Source organism: Thermobia domestica, chromosome 12, assembly GCF_964235325.1.
Source record: "Thermobia domestica chromosome 12, izTheDome1.hap1.1, whole genome shotgun sequence".
NCBI lineage: Eukaryota > Metazoa > Arthropoda > Insecta > Zygentoma > Lepismatidae > Thermobia > Thermobia domestica.
In genome coordinates, this window is record NC_137465.1 from 232,919,446 (window position 1) to 232,944,353 (window position 24,908).

The window sequence follows — 24,908 nt, forward strand, 5'->3', positions numbered from 1 at the left end:
TTTCAAATTTTATTTGTTTTGTGATCTTTTGTTGTCACTAGTTCTATCTTTCTTTCGTCACCTATTCCCTTTCCTTTCTCATTCCACTGTTCATGTCATAAGAAAATAAAAGAATGATGAAAAATATAAGGAAAAAGAAGCATTGCTATGATGAAAGCCCGATTTCGGTCAAAAGTTTTAGGTGCGGAAACTGAAAGAGCGCGATGGGAGCAATATATTAAAAAAGTCACATGTTACAGTCTTATATACGAGCTGTATTAACGCGGGTTTAACGCAGCATTAGAAACGCGCAAAACTGAATGTTTTCTTGTTGGAATATACGGTCGCTGAAACGCCGCGTTGGCGTTGAACTTTGAAAATATAATTAATTTTCCTTTCTCAGTCGTGGACTTTATATTAAAATGTGATTGTTTCTCGATTAAATAAGCATTGTTAATAACAATGTGCATTGGAAATTCGCATCCGAGAGCAAACAACTCAACAAACAATTGATACTTATTGTGTATAATATCAGCCATTACCTTTCAATGGATTTCTAAACTACGTGTACATATAATGGGGCAAATATATTTCTTTCATGCGTCCGGTTGTCAAGCGGACGATTACCAATGTACGGATCCCATCTTGGAATAGTAACAGCAGTGGCGGATCTAGTCTGGGGCCGGGGAGCCTAGGCTCCCCCAGTTTCTGAGTCACAAATATAAGCTATTATTTATATTTTTGAAGGTTTATAGTAAACTCATGATATACTTACCATAGTTTGATTTCTGGCTTCCCCCCCTGGACTTTTTACCTTCTAGATTAGATCCGGCTCTGAGAAACAGTTGATACGGTCATTGGTCTCAGGTGTCCATGGACACAGACCCACGGTAGTCAAAAGAACTGTCCCGGAAAGGTCCCCGTTTTCATGGCAAATTAGTGCAAGGCGGTGCCCTCTTGGCAAATGAGTCAAATTGCCCAAGTGCTCTAATTCTGTCAACACCGTTTGTTTGGTTAAAATATTTAGTGAAATACTCTTGCAAAGATAAAACTGAAAGTTCACTTTTAAAACTGGAGTCTGAAATTAGTCAAAATACATGGAAACCAACAACATACGTCCATCTGAGTGTAGAATATCTTGTTTATGAAGTAATAAGTTCATTTTTCTAAACAGCCATAAATGGCGAGAGAAAAACTAGCAGATACGTCGACCAGTGTCGAAGTTAGTTTGTATCGTTAAAATATTGTAAGGAAATGTACAAACATGAAGTTCTTTTTTTAAGTTCTCAGCGGAAGACCACTAGAAAACCCAACTTCATTTGAACGTCATTTGATGATAATTTAAGAAGTAAGTAACATCAAGTTACTAACGAAGAACGCGCTTTTTTGTCAAGACGTTTAAGAGGTTTTTCATGTAACATATGGTACCTTACTAGTGTGGAGCCCAAACCACTGTTGCTATTGGTAAAATTCCACATTTTTAGATTGAAAGTTACTTATTTCGAACAACTGAACTCCAGTTTCCTTTTCATAATGGAGTTCGCCAAAGGCACAAAATATTTATGCGCTCGATTAATGTATTATAAACTGTTCATAAGTGAATAAATAAGCAAATAATCTAGTCACAAGAATAAAATAAAACCTATCAACTGCATTAGATTCGAAACGAATAATATACCTTTTAATGTCATAAAATAACTTTTTCACGAAAATGATGCATGGGAATTTACCTTCCAATACGTCAGTTTGTTCAGCTTGATATCACCATCAGTTACCGCATGTCTTAACAATATTACTAACTAAGTAACTCTATGGTTTATGGAACTCGAAGGTTTAATGCCGTATTCACAAAAGCTCTCCATTGACTTCTGCCCATAGACGGAGTTATGGGGGCATGGGGGGCATTGCCCCTCCCAACTTTCTGGCAAAATATAAAAATGCCACATATAATATGGCCACCTACCAAGATTTTTGAGACCGACCAAAAGGTCTGGCCCTCACTGCCGTAGCTCCGCCTATGCTTCTGCCCTTAGCTAACTAGATCTAATTTCTAATTTGCGTTTCTATTTTCGTGATATCCATATTAATATTCTTCTCCTATCAGTGCCTAGGTCTTCCTAACGATCACTTTCTGATTGGATTTAAAGTTAATATTTTGAAAGCGTTCCTACTACCTTCCATCCCGACTAGATGGCCTGTCTACCTAAGCTTTCTAGACTTTATGACCCTAACAATGTTTGGAAAAACGGTATTGAAGTTGTTATGCCTTTTTGACTGAGTGTCCCCACCAGGAAACTGATTAAGTTAACTTCATATCTTCGTTGATTGGTGCTTATGTCTCTGTCAGCAGCAAAAAGCTGTACAGAACGAATATATAGTTTGAAATGGCGTAAGTACCATTGTAATGCGTTCCATGCTGTTCGGCCAGGAATGCATCACGGGATTTCGTGCCCTAAAAACATGCATTCTAGCATATACTGTAGAAGGTGTCCACAAAGTCTGGAACCGTTAGAATGAAACATAGCTCGTAAACTATAGCAGATAAAGGCATGTGGTTTCTTGCAACGTATTGTACAACTCTACAAGTTTTATTCACAATTACAACACTTCCCCTTGCGCAACGTTAGTTGCCCTCAGGACGTCGAGACGATATTCAATCTCCATCCACACACGCTGCAGCACGTTGTCTATCACTTCCTGAGCCATATCGTGTCGTCCACTCCGAGGCAAGTCCATTACGCTACCTGTTTCTAAAACTGTTGCAGCCCATCTAATTTTGGATTGTATTGATGACGAATCTCGTTATCAACTTTATTCAACAGATTGATGTTGATACGCTGCAGTGTATATGGATGGAGATTGAATATAGTTTTGACTTCCTAAAAGCAATTAACGGGGCGTGAGTAGAAGTGTTGTAATTGTGAATGAAACTTGGAGAGTTGTAGAACACGTTGCAAAAAATCGCATGCCTTTATCTGCTATAGTTTACAAGCTATGTTTCATTCTAACGGTTCCAGGACTTTGTGGATACTCTGTATATTAATATGTCGTATTAACCGTATATCTATGTATCTATCAAGATATATATATGTACTACAGGATTATCCTAAAAGAAATAGATTATCTGCTTTATAAATCAAAAACTAGCAGTGTTATCAGGAAGCATTCATTTAGTATTGTGAGAGAAAGTCTTCAAATTTACAAGCTCCGTTTTTTCATTGTTTTCGTGACGTCAGCATGACGTGAGCACCCTTGACATGAGTAGAGCAATATGGCCGTTAGCCTGGGAGAAGAGAATCTCATCTTGTCTGAGCGTCGTATGGCGTGGCGTCGTTTTGGTGTGATACATAACCACCCAGAAGGAAATGTATCTATGATTCAAAAAAACAAATGTGTGGAAACTGTCTATCTATGCAACGGAAATTATATGAAGAAGCTGTGGTGCATTTGGGAAGAAAATGGAGTACGCAATTGGTATATGTCGAATTACAAAAAGATGATACATTTAATATTCGTAACTTAGACACGTAAAACTCAGAGCATACACGTAAGAGTTTCAGCCACGTTGTAAAAGCTCTTGTTTCTGTAAAAAATTTTAATTGACCCTTTCGTTTAGGTTACCTACTGATACAAGTAAATGGTAGAAAATGTTATCTTTTTTTATGCATGCCGGAAGTTTTTAGGCTACTGTTTATTGTTTTACCTATTGTAGTTACGGGGATTTGTTTATTAAATGTTGATAGAATACTTTGGGGAATGAAATATGCCATATACAGGGTGTCCAATATACAATGCAACCCGGAGTTTGCGATAGTAGAACTTTTGAACCTGAAGTGATACAAAAATAATGGTTATACCCAGTGGCGTATGTAGGGGGGTGGCTTCCGGGCTTAAGCCCCCCCCCCGAAATCTTACTTAGTATAGTAAATTAAATGAAATATCTTGCAGAATTTTCACATTTCCAGGCAAAGCCCCCCCCGAAAGTTAGCAAAGCCCCTCCCGAAACAAAATCGTAAATACGCCACTGGTTATACCAAATAAAGCTTTTTCATGCATATAGTTTTAAACTAGGAATCAGCGATTGAAGTACACTAGTAACCGCACTGTGTTGCCAGATGTAGTTGAAGGTGTAAATATATATATATATATATATATATATATATATATATATATATATATATATATATATATATATATATATATATATATATATATTTTGCAAAACACGTAAATTGACTCATAACTCATACGTATGGGTGTTTTGTCGTTAATTTTCAGTTTGTTTATTTGGAGTCCTCGGAAACTATGGAGCAGAAAAATGAATTTTTCATTTCCTCTAATAACTAATAACTAATAAGTACTTCAATCGTTGCTTCCTAGTTTAGAAATATATGCATGAAAAGGCTTTATTTTGGTATAACCATTATTTGTGTATCGCTTCAGATTCAAAAGTTCTACTATCCCAAACACCGGGTTGCATTGTATATTGGACACCCTGTATATGTGAGCGGAAGTGCTTGTGTTGTCTGTTTCTGGCTTTGAATTTATTTACAAGAATTTTATAGGTCTATAAACATTTCATTTGAACAAACAATCACATCAAATCAATTATCTCGGGAGCGTGAGAAAACAATCAATGCAACAGTGAATCATGAGAGAAGTGCAAATAATAACCATAAATATTATTTCCTCATAAACGAGTAACAATTACGTCATTTATTGACCTAATATAATCAACTTACAATTTAGTATTGCTTCCATTTATCATTATTAACACATTAGCTAATAGTACAAGGCAATTCAACATTTGTGCGTGCCAGTATATAATATAAGTTATAGAAATAGCATGTAACATTACTTTCTAAGAACTGAATTCAGAATGCAAATGGCAGCTGATATTATTTTATGAGTGTATGCCCTCCCCTCCTTCTCTGTCCATTAAAGAAAAAAACATTCAAAAATGTTTTATGCCAAGATGGAATGAGACTCCTTGTTTGTAGATCAGAACTTTCGTCCAAGGCAGCATATCATTTTTGGTAATCGCTCTCCGAACAAAGAGAGTATGGCTCCAGAACAGGGACAGAATTTCCGAACCGCAAATCATAAACTAACTGATAATGATTTCGAGAGGTGCCTTATAAGGAAGAAATGCAAATTTTGCGTGAATCATTAGAAACTAAAATAGTTGAATCTAGTAAAGAAATGCAAGTTTCGCGCGATTCTTTTGAAAGTAAAATAGTAGAGAATAGTGAAGAAACCAAAAAAAAAAAAAAAAAAATTGAAGACAGATTCGAAGAACATCTAGAACGAACCCAGTCCCGTTACAATCATAAAAAGAATATCATTAAAAATAAGAAATTATAGATCAAAGCAAATTTAGGTTGTGGACAATTTAGAGTAGTAACATTACTGCTGTTATTATATTAGAACAATTCGTTGTTGTTTTCACGAACTTGCGAATTTAGTTGTTCAAAGATATCACGAACCGGCGAATATGAAAAATGCACTTTTTTAAGTTTATATTACGAACATTGTAAGATACGTGTGTAGTAATAGTGAATGAAAACTTATAACCGAGGTCTGCTTATTTTGTGAGATATTGGCAATATTGTATTGGCGAATACTGCAAAAATGAAAACCACAATTTCAAGAACTGGCGAATGTAAACAATTCGTAAAGGAGATCTAAATGAAGTTCAGGTACTGACATAAGATTAACAAACACACTCAAGAAAACACTAGAATAAAAGAACTTAAATTTAAAAAAAACACTCGCCTCAAATGAGCCAAACATCGTCGCTTTTTGTTTTACTATCGAACAAGTAATTGTATTATAAACGAAAGCTATCAACCTACAATTTCACAATTTATGAACTTCCTAGTAAGGACGGACATTGTTATGTTTAGCACGAAGGTTACAAAACGAGATCCTAAGGAAATCGCTATCAAGATACTTTGTTTTAAGTTAGGTTAGGAATTAGATTTCTGTCCTTTTAGCATCTATGCTCATATGAGGAATGATGTCACTCGGCGAGCACACTATCCGAGGAAAGGGATGGAAGAAAGGATTGGTCAAGGAACGAAACAACCTGGGACCCACATGTGAGGTATCATTCCGGCATTTGATTGGTTTGAATGAGGAAAACCCAGGAATGCTGACATGAAAAAACTTTTACACTTTTTCGACTGAGTGTCCCCGTGAAATTGTATTTATTTGCAAATGTCTGTCCCGGTGAAAACAAGAATACAATTCTTCCTTCTATGTTACTAAATTTCTAAAGAAGGAAAATATATATTGAAACAAACCATGGACAAAATAAGAGGAAATCCATTCACAGTACTATGGAAAATGCAATGCGACCGAAGAAAATGCTGTCATTCCATTGCAACTTCTTCCTAGCACAATGATGACTAGAACAAAACAACCGTATTATGTTCACCAAATGAATTCAGTCGACGTTTTCGATTGAAGCTTCATTCTCAATGCTTATTAATAATTCGAGAAACAGATCAAGAAGGATGAGCTGATTGGACAATAGCTATACAGATTGAGGTTCAGAAAGGCATAAACAAACTCATGATTAAAACGTCACACCTCAGAAGGAACATTCAACTTTATCACTCGTTTCCTCTTCAATTGTCCAGGATAAACTATCCTCGAAAGATTACACTACTACACCAAAGAAAGTATCAGGACTCATTATAATTGTGCAGTGGAAAAAACCCTGTGATTTCGCGTTTTGATTACCAGTCTTTTTATATTCATCTACCTCATTACTATGTTTGAAATGTACTGTAAGTTTCCATATTGGTTTCAATAAATGTAAGTAAATATTTTTATCTTTATTTTCCTTGTAAATGTGTATGAAATCATAAATTAGTTTTTGCTTTTAAGATTGTTGTACGAAAGCTAAAACATTGATATATATGCAACTTTTAATGAATGTATAAAGTATTTTCATATTTTGATGTCAATAATTCAACTTAATATTAACCAAACCTGCTAACGAATATAATATCAACGAATATTAATATAAAATATATAATATAACGTTATATAATGATATTAACGAATTATAATATGCAGTACTAGTATAGGCATTCGAATTGAAGTAATTATTGTTAAGTTATTCGAAATTTACGTCACTAGTGCCCTTCAAATTGCGGAGAAGATGAATTCGTTATTGTCGATTATGAAAACCGTGTTACTCAAACGAGCGATGAACTGGCGAATTTGTAAAAAAGATTTTCACGAACCGGCGAATAGATTCAAAGCAATAAATCTCAGCTTACGATGTCAATTGTATGACAAATGTGTCATGAGCTGTATCTTAAGATATCATTCATAATCTCTATTAATATTTTTCCTTTACGTAAATTTTTAGATGGATTTGCTAGTGAATGAAATTATCCATTTTTTTTAACTTCACTTTTCTCAAAAACCATATTTTTGTGCATTTGGCAGTTCGTGATATCTTGGAACAACTAAATTATATGTATAAAACCATTGAAAAGTATAAATCCATTATACATTTGTAGCGCATTGCCTGGTATAGTAGGGATACTATTATTATTCCCAATAAAGTGTTGAAGAAAGAAAGAAAAGAATACTCTGGTGAAACTTTGAGAACGTGGCAATTGAATAAGTAACGAAGTTTCATACTTGTTTTTAATATTATTTGATACACTTCCTTATTTATTTTTATTAAGGATCGTCGTTTTTATAATATCTAGATTAATTAGAATACATTAATCGCCAAAGTGACAAAAACTTCGATGCAATTTACATTGATACAATTTGAACAGTTTTGGAGTAGTTATTAGTAAAGAATTCTCAAGGACTTTTATAGGTGTTAAAGAAAGAAAAAATACAATAGAATGTTTTAGAATGGATTTTTGAGATTGAAGATAGGAAAACTCAGTCCCAGTTTAGGTGACCATACATACGTTCATGATATATTCACTTATGTCACTAGTAATTTCACTCTTACTACCCTAAAAAGCATTTTGTAAGGGAGAACTTGCATTGTTGAATGCAGATTCACTTTAGGAGCGCTTACCCGTGAAGAATATAACCACAGCGTGTGGATATACAGAAGGTCCATCCGCGTATATGTGTCCAATTTTGAAATAGCACTAACCTTATGAAAATCAATGGGACCACCATCGGTTGGCCTCAATATGATGGCCATGTGTTCTGGCAATAGCCCTGCACCGTAACTTCCACTGTAGAAAACTACGACGAAGTACAGGAAGTGGAATCTTCTCCCATTCCTCCCGGCAGGTTTTCCACAGGCCCCCGAGAGTAGTGACACGACGAGAAGAAAGTGCCCTTTTCAGTAGACCAAACCCGCAGAAATCCATGGGACTGGCATCTGGTGGTTTCACTGGTATATCATGAAATGAAATAGCATGAATACCGGTGTCTGTCTCCATCTGCTTCAGAAAGTTCTGGGTAGAACGAGATGTATGTGAGGAGGCCTTATCCATATACACAGACACGTGCTTCATGGCATGCCCATACAAACGAGGCTGATCTTCTGTATAAATTGGGGTCAGTATATGTTGCTGAAAGAATGTAGAGTTGATTTTACAGTTTTTAGGGACCTGACGAATTGTTAACTTGTCCTGATAAGAGTGACCGGTGACAACCATAAATCCTTTCGAGAAAGTTGCTTTGCAATGACGGATGAACGCAGGACGGCTTTTTGAATCTCGCGAAGTGTAAGTTATCGAGCGAATTTTGCCACAATCTGATAGATACACCCTTGCTTCATCTAGTGTGGCCACAAACTTCCACTTTTCCCCAGATAGATGGCGTTCATACAGGCGCCTGCTGTTGGTCTTTCTCTCACGGCGATGGGCAGCACTTAGGTAATGTCCATGACTTTTAAAGACCCTCCGGAGGTTTAATTTCCCACTCAGGGCGCGGTTAATAGTTGACTGTGGTATGTGGAGTCGAGCTACCATCACACGTTGCGGAGGGGGATTTTCTTGTAAGCCATTCGCCGCAACTTCTGAGCTACTTGTGGAGTCACTGTGGTACACGCTCGCTTCCTCGATCCCTTAGAGGGTGAATGCTTACCTGGTATGTCTTCTTTTTTATACTGCTTGATTATGTTCTTGATAGTCGTCGAACCCAATGCACAACCATTTTCTTTGCACTGTTTTTGAATTTTAGAAACCGAATATTTGGCGTGGAAAAGTCCAATTACGTAGCCCTTCCAAAAACGGTTCACCATTGGAGCCATGATGCATCCGATACACAGTTTCGCTTGGCAGACGATAGAATGGACCTCCAGGTATAGCACACACGTTTAACCACTTGGTTCGGTTGCTTCTGTGGTCAGAAGTACGGGTGTAAAATTGGACACATATACGCGGATCGACCTTCTGTATACCATAAAAACGACAGTGCGGAAAACACGAACCAAATGTTCTAGCTAGACTTTAGAAAGCACTAATACTATCTAACCGAACCAGGGCAGGAGATCCCTAGCAGTAGCATGGGAATCTGTCCGTAGGAATCAGGAGCATCGATTATGAATAAATGAGGTTAGAGAAAAAATACTTTATATGACACAAAAACACATCCTTTACGTATGGCATAGCTTTGTGTCACTTTGGACACTGAGTTCACACAGCACTTCCTTCGTCATTGTTTCTTTATGGAATATTATTACATGTTAGAGAGCACACTGCATTTCGTTTGATTTGATTTTAGCGTGCCCTTTAGCACCAAGTCCATATGAGACGTGGATCTACAGTTCAACGTGAAATCCAAACCAGATGAGCTCCCACCAGGAATCGAACCCAGGTCTCGCAGGCCAAGAGCACATATATTAACCGCTTAGCCGCGAGGGGGGTCCACACGTATTCTACCTTATTATACATGTGAGAGGTGAGGTAAGATCTCGATATCTTTTGAGTGCTTTTAGATTGGTCTTCTTAAATGAAATAACGCGTTTTTTCCGTAAATATTACAAATCTATATTTACCTAAACTTGGATAGCACCAATATTATTTTAAGCGAGAAGCTCTCAGTTTTAACAAAAGTGTAAACTATCATGTTCGATGGAGAAAAAACCGACAAAATTTGACAAATCTGGAAACCGAATAGTTAACTTAGATAACTGAGTATAGTAACTTTTAACTAGTGCTTATTTTTGTTGCTCAGTAAAACTTTTAGGTGACTATAAACTATGAGACAAGAAGACCACTACTACTACTTTTAGTTCAATCTATTAGATAAGTAGTGAACATCTATAACCAAAACGATATATCAAAAAACTTTCAGTATTTATACTAGTACTGTATTATTAGTTCGTAGGTCATCGACTTTAATTTCTTGGTGGAATTTATAAAATAAGTATTCATTCTCCTAGACAGGTTTCGCTACATTTTGGTATCACATATATTCTTGCCAATCACTATGCAATTAAATCCAACGAAATAGAAAACTCAAGAAATAGGAATAAACTCGTTTCTTATTTTCAAAGAAGTCATCTTAATAATCTCTTTTTTTACGTCTTTTTTTCCTTTCTTCCCCCTCCTTTTTATTAAACTTTCATAGAACACAAATAATATGAGGAAGAAAATCTCTTTAATCGGATATCGGTGTCTTTAGTGAACCCCATAACCTCACATACTTCAGTAGTAAATGAGATCTAATTAGAGTTTGAGACAACTCATTAAGAGTGTAACAGCTGCTGGAGAAAATGGCTTTTGTTCGGTTATCAGTTCAAGCCAATAACGACTTGGTATTAAATTTGTTGAATTTTGAGAAAAAGAAATATAATAATAATGATGATGATAAGGAGAACAAACAGACCGGTAACCACCTAGAACTAACAACCACAGCGCAAGAACTTTCTGGGTTTTTTGCTAATTTCCAGTTTTTGATACTGTTTCTTCTCTATGTTCGATAAAATCTCCTATTAATGGATTTAAAACTAACTGCTCGACGCTCAATTTTAGTTTTAAGGAGACGAAAGTTATATTTTTCTTCTTTCAGTTTAATATATCTTTTAGCCCTGAAGCTTTATGAGATATGAAGACCACTTTTCCTTTAAGATAATGAATTCACCTGAAATAACTCAGTTTTCCCAACATCTTACTTTCCCCTTCCCTGGTTTTAACTCTTAAGTAATTTAGTGGACACACGAACTAATAATTTGGGGAAGGATAGCTCTGTTGCGAGGGGACCTGGTTTGATTGTGTCCACGAAAGTTTGTGGTGGACAACATTGTTTTCGTGTGTTTTTCCCCGTTTCCTCTCGCACTTTCACTATACCAACTTATTTATAATCATTGACTATAAATCAACATTTGTATTACATGTTATTGATTTGATAAAGCATCCATCTGTTTTAGCCTAAAGGGCATAATCGAAGGAGATAAAACGAGAAAATTAATTTTAATATCAATCACAATACATGTTGGTGACATTTGAAAAGTACTATACTCTTCAGTGGGACTCGAACCCTTATTTTGTGATTTTACGTCTCACGTTATGCACTAACGCTAAGAGAGAAGTGATGATGAAATCGATGATAATGATATAATGCCGAAAGAGGAGAATCCCAGACCAGTACAGAGTGCCCTATGAAGAAATGCCCCAAACACAAAAACGGACAATTGATCCAATCGTCATTTTAGATAAAGCCACAATGACTATAAAGAATGTCTATTACAAGGCCCGTTTGGCGGGACTAGGATCCAACCAGGAGCCACAACCTCATCTATGTTGAAAATTTGATCGAGTTTGGTTGGGTGGTTCAAAAGTAATGAAGTCACAAACAGATTCACTTTCACGTTTATTTTTTACACATATCTTCCCGACCCCTGCCCTAAGTTGCAGCATCAAAGTAAATGACAAAAATTATCCCAGGTCTGAGCATCATCTATATTGAAGATTTAATCGCGATCGGTTGGGTGTTTCAACAGTTATTATGTTTTATATAACTTTATACCCTCCCCCGTCCCTAGGTTCTACCGTTAAAGAAAGAATATAAAAAGAAAACTTGCCAGTCCTGTATCTCATCTTTGCTGAAAATTTGATCGGGATTGGTTGGGTGATTCAAGAGTTATTAGGTTTTATTTATATTTATACATCTCTCCTTCCCTCCCTCTCCCTTAAATTCTACTGTCAACGTGATATGATAAAAAAAATTAAAAAACTACGCTAGATGCCAACCTCGTCTATGTTGAAAATTTGATCGAGATCTGTCTAGTGGTTCAAGAGTTATTAAGTTTCATTTATTTTTCTATCTCCTCCTCCCCCACCTCCCCTACGTTATACTGTCAAAGTGAATAACTAAAAACACTCCCAGATCAGAACCGCATCTACCTCAAAACGTTGATCGAGATCGGTCGGGCGGTTCAAGAGATTAAGAGTCACAAACACAGTCACAGGATGTGAAACTGGTTGGGACATTATCTAAGAAGGAACTTTATCATGAGGGAGGTGGTAGAGGGTATGGTAGTAGGAATGATAGGAAGAAGGCGAAGGAGACTACAATTAACGGGCGATATGAAGACAGAGGAATCGTACGTAAAGACGAGGAGGTTGGCGTAAGAACATGAAGCATGGAAGTTTCTCAATTCCAGCAAGTGACCTGCGAATGTTGGCAGAATATATATGATGATGACTATATTTATTTTCCTTATGACATTCTCTTTGATGTTAATGCAACGTAGAAAATAAGATAATGAATGATGGTTTTGTTTAATAAGAAATGAAAAATGCTATTATTATGTGTAATTTACATCTAATAGCAAATATTTGCAGTCCATTACCGGAAATGATATTTTAGAATAAAATAACGGTGTTTGGTGTAGGCAGAATTATTGGTAGTTATTATAATGGATGAGTTAATTGATATATGGTAAAATTAAGAGCCGCTTCTGCACATGTATGTTTACATTATGCTGGAAAATCAAAATAAATCACGTGTGTGGCACGTAAAGTGACAATTAAACTGGACAAACATTTGTATTGAATTTTATAGAAAATAATAAATAAAACCGGAACACATAATACGTCAGAAAGTGGAAGAAAACATCTTTTCTCGCTCTTTCACTAACGAAGTGTCATGAACGAATTGTGACTCCCATGATTAGGGTTCCTTTCAGAGGACAAAACTTGATGTCAGAAACGATCAGATTGAATTTTTTTTACAGAAAATTCGAAAACTATTAGTACATAATTTCACATATAAATAGGCTTCAAGGCCCTTTTTCCACATGGTCTATTGTCGCGTTTTGTAAGTGGCAGACAGAAAATCCAGAAAGAACAATATAGGAAAATTGGAAGAAAGAAAAGAAAAAAAAGATTGCATTGTAAGTAGAATATTTCTCTTCTGAAACATATTTATTCTTGTTTGTGTTGTCATTGTGTTTGAATGGTTTTGTAGTTCGAGGGTTACCCTATTGATTTATATCTCTTGATTTTGAGTCGGATTCTGTGTATTGTAGAGTATAAAATTGACGATATTCTAACAGCATTGTAGAGTAAGGTGGGCCAAAAAAAATCATTTTTTTTTCAAGTCGTAATGAAGCGGAAAAGTTGCGAATTCAGGAGACTAAAGAGAACTGAAGAAAATAACAAAACCGTTTATTTCTTCCGGTCGCGCATGTGATCTAAAGTTTTCCAAAATTTGGAAAAATTAGTAAAATCATTTTTATCTTACTAATGGCCTAAAATAATTTGTTTATAAACGTTTAAACCTGTAGTCAATGTTATTACAGTAATCGATTGCCGAAATATACACCAGACTTGCCTAACAGCATGATTTAATTGATTTCTTTGGTACTGTTGTTTTATATACTGTACCTTACAAATGAACTTTAACAACAAATAATGGAAATTGATATTTCAAAATAATAAATGAACTAATGAATGGTGACTTTTTTCTAAAAGTACAAAGGTCTTAAAGTTCTAAATGTTTCTATTAAAAATTACGAACTTATTTGATAATATTTTAACTAATTCTTTGTTTAATTATAATTTCATTATTAGTAAAATTTACTTCGTAACTATACTTGTCCTTTTTTATTTTAATTGCACTAATATTACCAAAGAAGTACAAAATTTCTTTCGATATTTAGAAATGAATGTGTTAATTTGTTAGTTAAATTTGTTTGTGTAAAATCACGTAGTTTTGATTAACTAGTTTTTCTTATGGTGATTCCATACGGTTAATGAAGTTAATAATGACACATATGTTGGCATAAATATTGAAAGTTTTGCTCGTAATCTAAACACACACACATATATATATTTCGTTCAAAAGCGAAATTGAACCCGATGTACTACCATGAGCAAAATAAATGACGCGTCTCTTTATTTTGAATTTTTTTGAAAATATCTCTGTTTTCTTTATATGTTCGAAATTTCGGAAGGTTTCCCTAGCAGGACAGGTTAATAACAAACCCGTTTTTAATATTTGTGTTAGATATTAGCTTAAAATAAATAAATTAGAAGCAAAAAACATTAAATCGACAGAAATCTCGAGAATTACCAACTCTGCTAAAGTGGGAAATTTTCAAGAACGCGAGGGAATTCTGCAGTTCAACACGAAGCAGTGACATCTATGTCACTGAGAGAAATGTGGATAAAATCTAAAACGAAACTTTTAACGAAATATTTCTAATATGTCTTATTTCGTGCATTATCTGCAAACTCCAAATATATGAATATATGCCAAGTATTGACGTAAAGATAGAGCAAAAAGTGGAAATTGTCTATGGAAAAGGAGGAATTGGTAGCGCGACCGTAATGAAAAATCGTCTTTACCGTACAACAGGGTCAGTTCACGTAAGGAAACAAATAGCTCAGTTAGTTAAAGCAACTAATCTGTATGCCGAAGGTAGCGGGTTCGAATCAAGATGAAAGTGACGTTTTCATTTTTATTATTATGGTTATTTTATTTATTTTTTATGTGGGAAATAATCAAATTGTAACATATATGTAAAATTCATGACGATACAAAAAAAGAAAAAGTGTCGTCGCACTTGCATTAGCATCCCTAATTTTGTTTGCAAAAAGTTTAGTAATTATTTCCCCTGTGCTCGCTGCTCACTATATGTAATGCTCGCTGGCGCGTTAATTCCCAGTAAATGTTAATCCTAATTTGGAGAATTTTATAAAGTTTCACAATATTTCTCACTAGATAGTCTTCTATCTACTTGTTTGGATATTTTGATAACAGATTTCCCTATTAAATGTTTAATTTTCCCTAGATGTTTAATTACGGAAAAGTTTTACAATATATTTGTATTAAATTGAAATTGTTTTGAATTTACCACATGAGATAAGTAGCTCGAAGGAGGAGAACTCAAGTAATTGATATTCTACGTAAAAGCAACCTATTGTAGAATGATGATACTTCTTGCCATCAGCACATAATTTTCACGTTAGAGAGTCAGACAGAAAAAAAATCTGGTTTTTCCTCCCTATGACCACCCATCTTAAACCTCTACATTCCATTGTTCGTCTCACAAAATTTCGGTGCTCCAAAAACATTCATATAATAATAATAATAATAATAATAATAATAATAATAATAATAATAATAATAATAATAATAATAATAATAATAATAATAATCCTGAATATGCCATCCTTACATAATGTAAGGATATCTTAGTTTCTTAGTTTAAATCTTAGATATCTTAGTCTAAAGTGCTTTCTTTAGTAATTATTTGAACAACCATGTAGGAGGGGGTACGACGTTTTATTTTGCCCCTCTCATTTCAGTACCCTTCCAACAGAAAGTAATTTCTGATAAGCAGGGTAGACAAAATGAATAAGAAATATATTTACAGCATCCTCTCCCCTTTCATGATTGGAATATCACGTAGCATTTTTTTATTCTACCAAAGATGGAACTGTGCGGTAACTAAAGAAACACCTAATATATAGCGCCCCTTGATTGTAATATTACCGCTTCTTTATTTGTACGAGGGAGCCCCAACAAGGTGATAAAAAGAATAGGAAAAATGTCTATTGAATCCAGTGGCGGATCCAGCACAAACTTCTGGGGGGGGAGTGAAAGATTCTTTTGATGATGTGAAGCTGTCACAAATTACCACTTAACTAAACTAAACATAATAGTGGGGTGAGCTGGAACCCAGTTAGTTTAAATTGATGTCAAAGTTAAATTTTTGGCTTCATAGTAAAGTTTTGGTTTCAAATGAGAATTTCAGTCCCAGTGGTCAAGGATCAAATCTCGTGGGGCTCTTCAGTGTAGGCTAATACGGGCCCCTTATGAGAAAAGGCAAAAATATTAAAATGTTTATAACGTTCGAATTTTTCGTCTATTTTAAAGAAATGTTGGGCTTCGTATTAAAGTGTTGGTTCCAAATGGCAATTTCAGTCCGATGGAGAATGATCAAATCCTGGAGTCGGGAAGGGGGGGCTCATCAGTATAGTGTGCTACGGCTCCATTATGGGAAAAGGCAAAAATATGAAAATGCTTATAACTTTCGAATTTTTCGTCTATTTTAAAGAAATTATTGGCTTCATATTAAAGTCTTGGCTTCAAATGACAATTTCAGTCCTTGTGGACAATTATCAAATGTGGAATACAATTAGGGAGGGCTCTTCGGTGTAGGGGTTTCGGCTTCTTTATGGGACAAGATTCACGTAATTGATATTGCAAAATTGTTTTGTATACATTAGTGTAAACTTGCACCATTTGGTTAATTTTACCTCTTATATTTTGCAGATTTCAAATTCCAAGCAATAGTTACTTCTCAAAGCTAAAAGGCACTTACTAGTTTCATTAAAAGGAAATGTCTTTTATGAAAAGTTGTCATGGAGTAGACGAACGAACTGGCACCCAAACATTGGTTGAGTCGGACGGTTGAAACTCGTTAAGCTCACTTCGATTATTATTATTATTATTATTATTATTATTATTATTAATAAAAATAATAATAATAATAATAATAATAATAATAATAATAATAATAATAATAATAATAATAATAATAGAGCATTCATGGGGTCCGTGGCTCGACTCCACTTCGCGCCAACTGAAATTTGAGGTAGACAAATATCGTGTGCATGGGTATGGGTTTTCTTGGAATTTTCCATTTTCCTCCCACTTTCTTCATTTCATCATTTCATTCATCATCATTCTCCCTTAGCTTAGGTGCGTAATCGTGCAACGTTAAACTAGATATTCCATTTAATTTTAATGTCAATAATAATAATAAACAATTAATTCAACTGAAAGAACTGTAATTTATGTTGACGGCAATTATCATAAATATGCAAAAATTATAAAAACAATGCTTTGAGAAGAAAGATAATCCTTCCCAAGTGTTAACGAATGCGCACGAGATAAGACATGTCTCGAGAAAGAGACGAGACGCGCTTTGTGACATCCAAATGAAGACGTAACAAATGTTGTGGACACGAGATAGCTTTTAAAATGTCTCGTCTTGTCTGGAATGTCTCGAAAACAAAAGTCTAAGTTTTAAAATTATTTTTAAAGATCTATTCTCTCAAAAGTAGCTCTCTGCCTTAAAATTAATAACGGCATTTGTGATTTTTTTTTAAAAAAATAAGCAATGTCTAAAGTTAATAGTTAACTTTTCGAAAAGAAGCTTTATTGAGGGTGAACCTGAAAGATGTCCACAAACTTCGGGAGATGATTCGTGACATCAAAAGGAGACAAATAGCCCTCTTGCAGTTTTCGAGTTCAGCTTCGTTCTCGAGATACAGGGTTGCCAACTGGTCGTGTTTGAGAAACTCACTGGAAATAAATTCAACTCCAAGAATAAGCTACTACAGGTCAATTGACTTATACCATGCTGCAAGGTTAAATATTTGCTTATGAAGTGTGTACAAAATTTGCCAGTCTCCTTTCTGGAACATCGTCGAGAAAAAGTCACCTCTAAGAATAAACTACCCCTCGTAAATTTTTCTAAGACAAATATCTGATACTGCAATATAGGGTTGTTAATTAAATATTGATTAATGAAAAATAAACAAAATTGTTAAAACCGTTTTGGAGAAAATACCTTTTTTTGATTTTCGGCTGTTAGTAAACCACACTTATTTTAGGCGGTAGGAAAAAATGGGAAAATCTCCTGTAGGAATACTATGTAAACCCTAAGTTTAAAATTTGGTGTAGATACGTTGAACGGTATGGCCTCTAGGCGAGTGCACAGAAAAGTGTACCGAACGGACGGTATCGAAAAATCACATTTTCGGTATGTAGACGCCATGAAGTATGTAAATCCGTTGAAATCTGAATTTGATATTATTTTCACAATCACCATATTTTCTTCTCTCTTTTGTCGCTCGAAAAAGAAAAGCCTGAGTTTACCACAAAAAGCTAGGGTGTTTACCAAAAAATATTCAATTACAGTGCCACCGCAATAAACTTTTTCAATTCAATTTCTTAACTGTGTTAGGCCGAAGTTGTTACTGAAGTGTGTATTTGGATAATACGAAAAAAAATATATATCGTATTATTCAAATACATCGAATGTCAGATTATCGAATAAAAAACTTCGATTGAAGAATATCCACACTACAAAACTAACTCACACTTTGAGCACATTTTCATTAGACATATAATAGAGCAATTAATGCAATAATTGTTTATGAAATATGAAAAAATCAAATGAGTCATTTTCGAGAAAGTCGTTCAAAAAGAACACGTCAGAAGTAACCTACATCTTGTGAATTGTTTCGAACAATGAGTTAAGATATACTTTTGCTTATTAATGAAATATTTATTTGCGAAGTTTGAACAAAATCGCCTGTCGTTCGAGAAAATTGTTGGGAAAAACCTTGACCCCCAAAATAATCTATCCGTCGTAATTGTTTTTCATAGAAATGACTTATACTAAAATATAGGGTTATTAATGAAATATTTATTTATGAATTATCAATAAAATTGTCCGAGTATTTTTTGAGAAAATCGTGAGGGAAAAATAACTCCCCGAATAAACTATCTCTTGAGGATTCTTTCAGGGCAAGAGAGTTATTCCATATTATTAGGTTTTTAATGAAATATTTATTTCTGAGTACGAACAAAATTGCTTAATTCATTTTAGAGAAAACCGTGGAGGAAAAACACCCCCAAGAATAAACTACTCCTCGTATATTTTTTTTCAGGACAAACGAGTTTTGCCATATTGTTCGGTTATTAACGAAATATGTATTTTTGAAATACGAATAAAGTCTTTTGAGTCATTTTTTAGAAAATCGCCCAGACAACCCACTCCACCAAGAATAAACTACCCCTCGCATTTTTTTTAGGACAAACGAGTTACGTATGCCATATTGTTAAGTTATTAATGAAATATTTATTTATGAAATATGAACGAAAACACGAGTCGATTACTGAGAAAAAACTCACCCCTAAGTATAAACTACCCCTCGTAGATTTTTCTCAGATAAATGCCTTATACCACAAAATACGGTTGCTAATTAAATATTGATTTATAAAAAAGAAAGAAAACAAGATCGTTAGAGCCAGTTATGAGAAAATATATTTTTTCTATTTTCATCGTACAGGAAACTACCCTTGTTTTGGGAGTAGGAGGGAAATAAAAGAAACTATAAGAAATACTATGAAAATCTTAAACTAAAATTTGGTGCAGATAAGTTGAACGGTTGGCCTCTAGGCGAGTGCACTGAAAAGTGTAGCGAACGGACAGACGAACAGATGGACATGTATAAAAAAATAGCTTTTCCGGTATTAGGGGCTATAATACGTGTAAATTCGTTGAAATCTCAAATTTGATTTCTTTTTTCGATCACCATATTTTCTTCTCTTATTTGTCACTTCAAAGTAAAAGGAACTCAGAACTACAGATAAGAGACACCTACTTTTACACATAGACATTTATTGATTTAAAACTGTTTTAGTTTGTCATTTCACTTCCAGTTGAAAGGTTTTACCATGACTAACGGCATACCAATGACGAGACGGAAGTTTTGAGGAAGTAAATGCATTCAGAAGTCTAGACTACATTACGCCTATCAGCCTGCTTTTACTTCTGCAATTGTTGACAGTTGTAATTTGGTCCAAACGCTACATGAAATAATTCTTGGTTGACGTCATTGTGTTACTATTTTAGTATTGTTCTCTTCAGACTTGGTTGAAGTTTTGTCTTAACGGTTATACATTTTTTCTTTCTTATTTCATCGTTACACATAAGAATAAAATGTTCTGGTGAGTGGATAGATTCGAACCTACGAACATTGAGTTTTCATTCTTCCAACACTTTACCAATGGACCAAGCTTTGTCTTCACGTTAACGCACGGTTACAGGGTTTATTACGATTTAAATAAAATGGCTGGCTGTTAGAGTTTCCTGCCCAAATATTTTGATAAAAAATTTTCATTGCTTCGTAGATACGTAGAGCAATGTTTAGATACACATTTTAGGATAGTGCATTTTAGTGTATATAATAATTTCTTGCCAGATAAAAGCTAGATAAGTTTAATTAAAATGTTTCATATGTAGTTCTCAATAATAGGCTTGCTGTTCGGGATGAAGTTTCAAGGTTCAGCATTGACTAGCAGTTTTTGCTATTAATATCCCTTCTAACAATATTGGCAGTGGACAAAAGTTAGCCCGTGTTGAAGCTTTTTGCTCCTAATTTAATTATTTTACTTTAATATTTAACGAATATATTGAAAATTGTCAGCAGGCACGTATACAGTAATTTATTTCGGAAGGGGCCCGACTTCAATATTAGGATAAATTATAATAAAATTTTAAAAGATAATCCCAAAAATTAGGCTAAATTTACAGAAAAGTTGGGATTTCATAGGGGGTTCGGACCCCCTGTACCCACCCCTAAATGCGTCCTTGTTTGTCAGTAACGTTTCCCCATTTTGAATCCCTCAAAAACTTCGGATATATAAAGGGAAAAGAGTTATTTTCGATAAAATATCACTTCAAGGAGACGCGACAGTTTTATTGCACATGGTGGTATCCAACGTTCACAAGGGCAAGAATTCCTTCCCTTTTATTCTTTCGATATTGTGCTCTATCGAAAGGTTAGGTTTGTAAAATATTACTCTTACAAACAAGCGTGATTGGCAGATAGGAATACTGAACAGAACTCCACAGAAATGCATGCTGAACTTACGTTTATAGCTACCCTTTGGTGATTTGGCCTCAAGGTCAATCGAGTGGTAATTCAGTTCCGTCCCTGTTCTTGAGCCATGTTCGTATTACTTCGAACAGTTTTGCTAATGAAAAGCATGCCTCGTAATATAACAGACTTCTTTCGCCTAAGAAATCGAAACTCAGTTGGTCAGAGCAACTAGTCTGTACGAATTAGGTTGTTAGTTAGAGCCCAGTACGAGTAAGGGTTTTTATTACTATTGATTGTTTTTATCATTTTTAGGTGAGGAAAAATCAAATTGTGACATCGCGATATCAAATGTATTTGGTTAGGTAACTTTGTCTCAGCTAAACTTTAAACATCAATAACCGTCGAAATTATTTCACTAACCGATCAGTCACTGAACATTTCAAACACGTCAAACCAGTGGCATAATATGAAGGTTAACCTCTCCTCCGCAGTCCTTAGTTATGCGTCCGTACTTTCAGGTGCATGCCAAGGGTCGGGCGACTGCCCGGGGCGCCAGAGAAAGAGGGGCGCCAAAACGAGCCTCAAAAAGTACATTTTAGTACGTTTTCTACTGACGTTTTTGGTTTATATTCTTCTAAAGTAGTGGCAATTACATAACCATGGAAGAAGAGAGTTTCATAGTAATAAGGGGGCTGTATCAAAAAATGGAGAGATGGCATGCAGAATAAAGAGTGGCGGGGGTGTAAGTATTGTTTGTTTGTTTGCTTGAGTTTAGCGTTCCACGGTTATGCCTTAATGGCCAAAGGAGATGTGGATACCAATTATAGTGGACTCTGAACCACTTTTATCGTTCAACAGTAATCCACCGGGAATTGGATCCGGTACCACAGAAGGCAGGCGTGCTAGCCACAAGACCAAACAGGGGAAGGGAGTTCGTATTGTTTATAGCGGGCCATATTCTTTGTGAAGTTTTCCTAGGTAATGAATGTCTTTTTGAAAAATGGGTTTAAAATATTAAAAACACTATGATAAAATGTAAAATATAGGCTAGTACTAGGGGGAGGGCGCCAAAAAGTCACTTTGCCCGGGTGAAAATTTGGCCTTGTCCACCCCTGCGTGCTTTCTGTATATTTTTGGCCTTGCAGCTTGTGCGGTCCCCACGCCACAGGGTTGCGGGGGCGCTATTTACGCGTATGCTTCGAACGTAATTCAATAACTGCTTAAGAAATTCTACCATCAGCGTGGAAACGGGAATATATATTTTTCTAATAGTCCATAGAACTTTCATTCAGAACGCCAGATGCAATTAAGTAGAAGGAAGATCTGATGTTTCCTAAGTAAGTTCCTTTCATAAAGTTTGCTATTTCTTTAACGGTGATGTAAATAAATATACTCATTGTTATTAGCCCGACACAAAACCATCCTGGACAAATCCCTCTAGAAAACTTTATTCTGCCTAATTTTATAAGCGACTCAACGGTGAAACACTTGTTAACGAAAGCAATGCTGTGTATACACTGCCTTGTTTCTGATAAAATATAAAGTGTTTTGTAATCTTTAGACACTTTTCCTATTCTTTTTGTCACCCTTGGTTATGTAGGGTGGCCTTGAACAAATAAAGAAGAGGTAATATTACAGTCAAGGGGCGCAATTAATATATTAGGTATTTCTTTTGTTACCTAACCATAACGGCCTAGGGTCGTCTTCAGTAGAATAAAAAATGTTAAGTGATATTCCATTCACGAAGGAAGAAAGGTTACTTTAAATATATTTCTTATTCATTTTGTCTACTCTGCTTGTCAGAAATTATATACTTTCTGTTGGGACGGTGCTGAAAAGAGAGGGGGGAAATAAAACTTCGTGCCCCCTCATACATTATAAATTTTGTTACATGGTTGCTCAAATTATTACTAAAGAAAGCACTTTAAACCAAGATATCTAAAGTTACATTATGTAAGGGTGGCATATTCAGGAATAATAATAATAATAATAATAATAATAATAATAATAATAATAATAATAATAATAATAATAATAATAATAATAATAATAATAATAATAATAAATGTCTTTGGAGAGCCGAAATTATGTGACACGAATCATTACATGTAGAGCTTTAAAATGAGTGGTCATAGGAGAGGAAAAAACAGGGTTTTTCTCTGTCTGACCAACGTATAGATTATGTGCTGAAGTTAAGAAGCATAATCATTCTACAATAGGTTGCTTTTACGTAGAATATCAGTTACTTCAGTTCTCCTCCTTCGGGCTACTTGCCTCATGTGGTAAATTCAAAACAATTTCAATTTAAGACAAATACATGTAAAACTTTTCTGTAATTAAATATATATAGGGGAAATTAAACATTTAATAGGGAAATCAGTTATCAAAGTGTCCAAAAAAGTAGATAGAAGACTATCAAGCGAGAAACATTGTGAAACTTTATAAAATTCTCCAAATTAGAATTAACATTTACTGGAAAACATTCGTTATGCACCAGTGAGCATGTAGTGAATAGTGAGCACAGGGGAAATTATTACGAAACTGTTTGCAAACAAAAATTAGAGACACTAATGCAAGAGCGAGAACGGCATTTTTTTTTGGTATCGTCATGAGTTTTACACATATGTTACAATTTGATTTTTTCCCACATAAAAAATAAATAAAATAACCAGAGCATTAAAAATTACAACGGCAGTTCCATGAGGTTCGAATCCAATACCTTCGGCATACAGACTAGTTGCTTTAACTAACTGAGCTATTTGTTTTCTTACGTCAACTGAACCTGTTCTATGGTAAAGACGATTTTTCATTACGATTGTGCTAAGAATTCGTCTTTTTCCATAGGTAATTTCCACTATTTGCTCTATCTATACGTTAATACTTAGCATAGATTCATATATTTGGAGTTCGCTGATAATACATGTAATAAGACACATTAGAAATGTTTCGTTAAAAGTTTCGTTTGTAGATCTAATCCACGTCTCTTTCAATGACATAGATGTCGCTGCTTCGTGTTGAACTGCAGAATTCCCTCGCGTTCTTGAAAATTTCCCACTTTAGCAGAGTTGGTAATTCTCGAGATTTCTGTCGATTTAATGTTTTTTGCTTCTAATTTATTGATTTTAAGCTAATATCTAACACAAATATTAAAAACGGGTTTGTTATTAACCTGTCCTGCTAGGGAAACCTTCCGAAATTTCGAACACATAAAGAAAATGGAGATATTTTCAAAAAACTTCAGAATAAAGAGACGCGTCATTTATTTTGCTCATGGTAGTACTTCCCCTATAGTAGAGAATACATTAAACACCAAAGAAGAGTTTCTTTTTGCAAATGAGGTTACTTATAAAATACATATTTTGTCCCTCTTAAAGGAAGAGAATAAACCCTTTGTACTAAGAATAGCATTGTCTTAATTACTTCACTTAGAAAAAAATGGTATTCTTATGGAGAAAGATACGTACTGTCTTTCTAAAAGCATTATTCTTTGGAAGACCAAGGCTGATCATAATCATGATCAATTACATAATCTTAAGAAAAGGGCCAATTTTTATTTATTTTTTTAAGTGGTCAAAAGTTGGTAAGATGGTCGAATGCAATAACACATCATGTAAATATAGCCTTGAATTGGTGTTATTCTACACCCGGGAAAAAGATAAGTAAGCTCCAAGTACTTCCATTTATATCGCCAGGAAAATATTCTAGAATTAAATTGCTTTTATAGAAAATAGTACATATGTAGTACACTGAATGTTCATTGAATTTCAACCATCCATTCACACAAGGAAGTGTGACCAGCGAACGAGCTGATTACATGACCACCCCGACTAGTAATATTGCACAGAAAGAGCATAC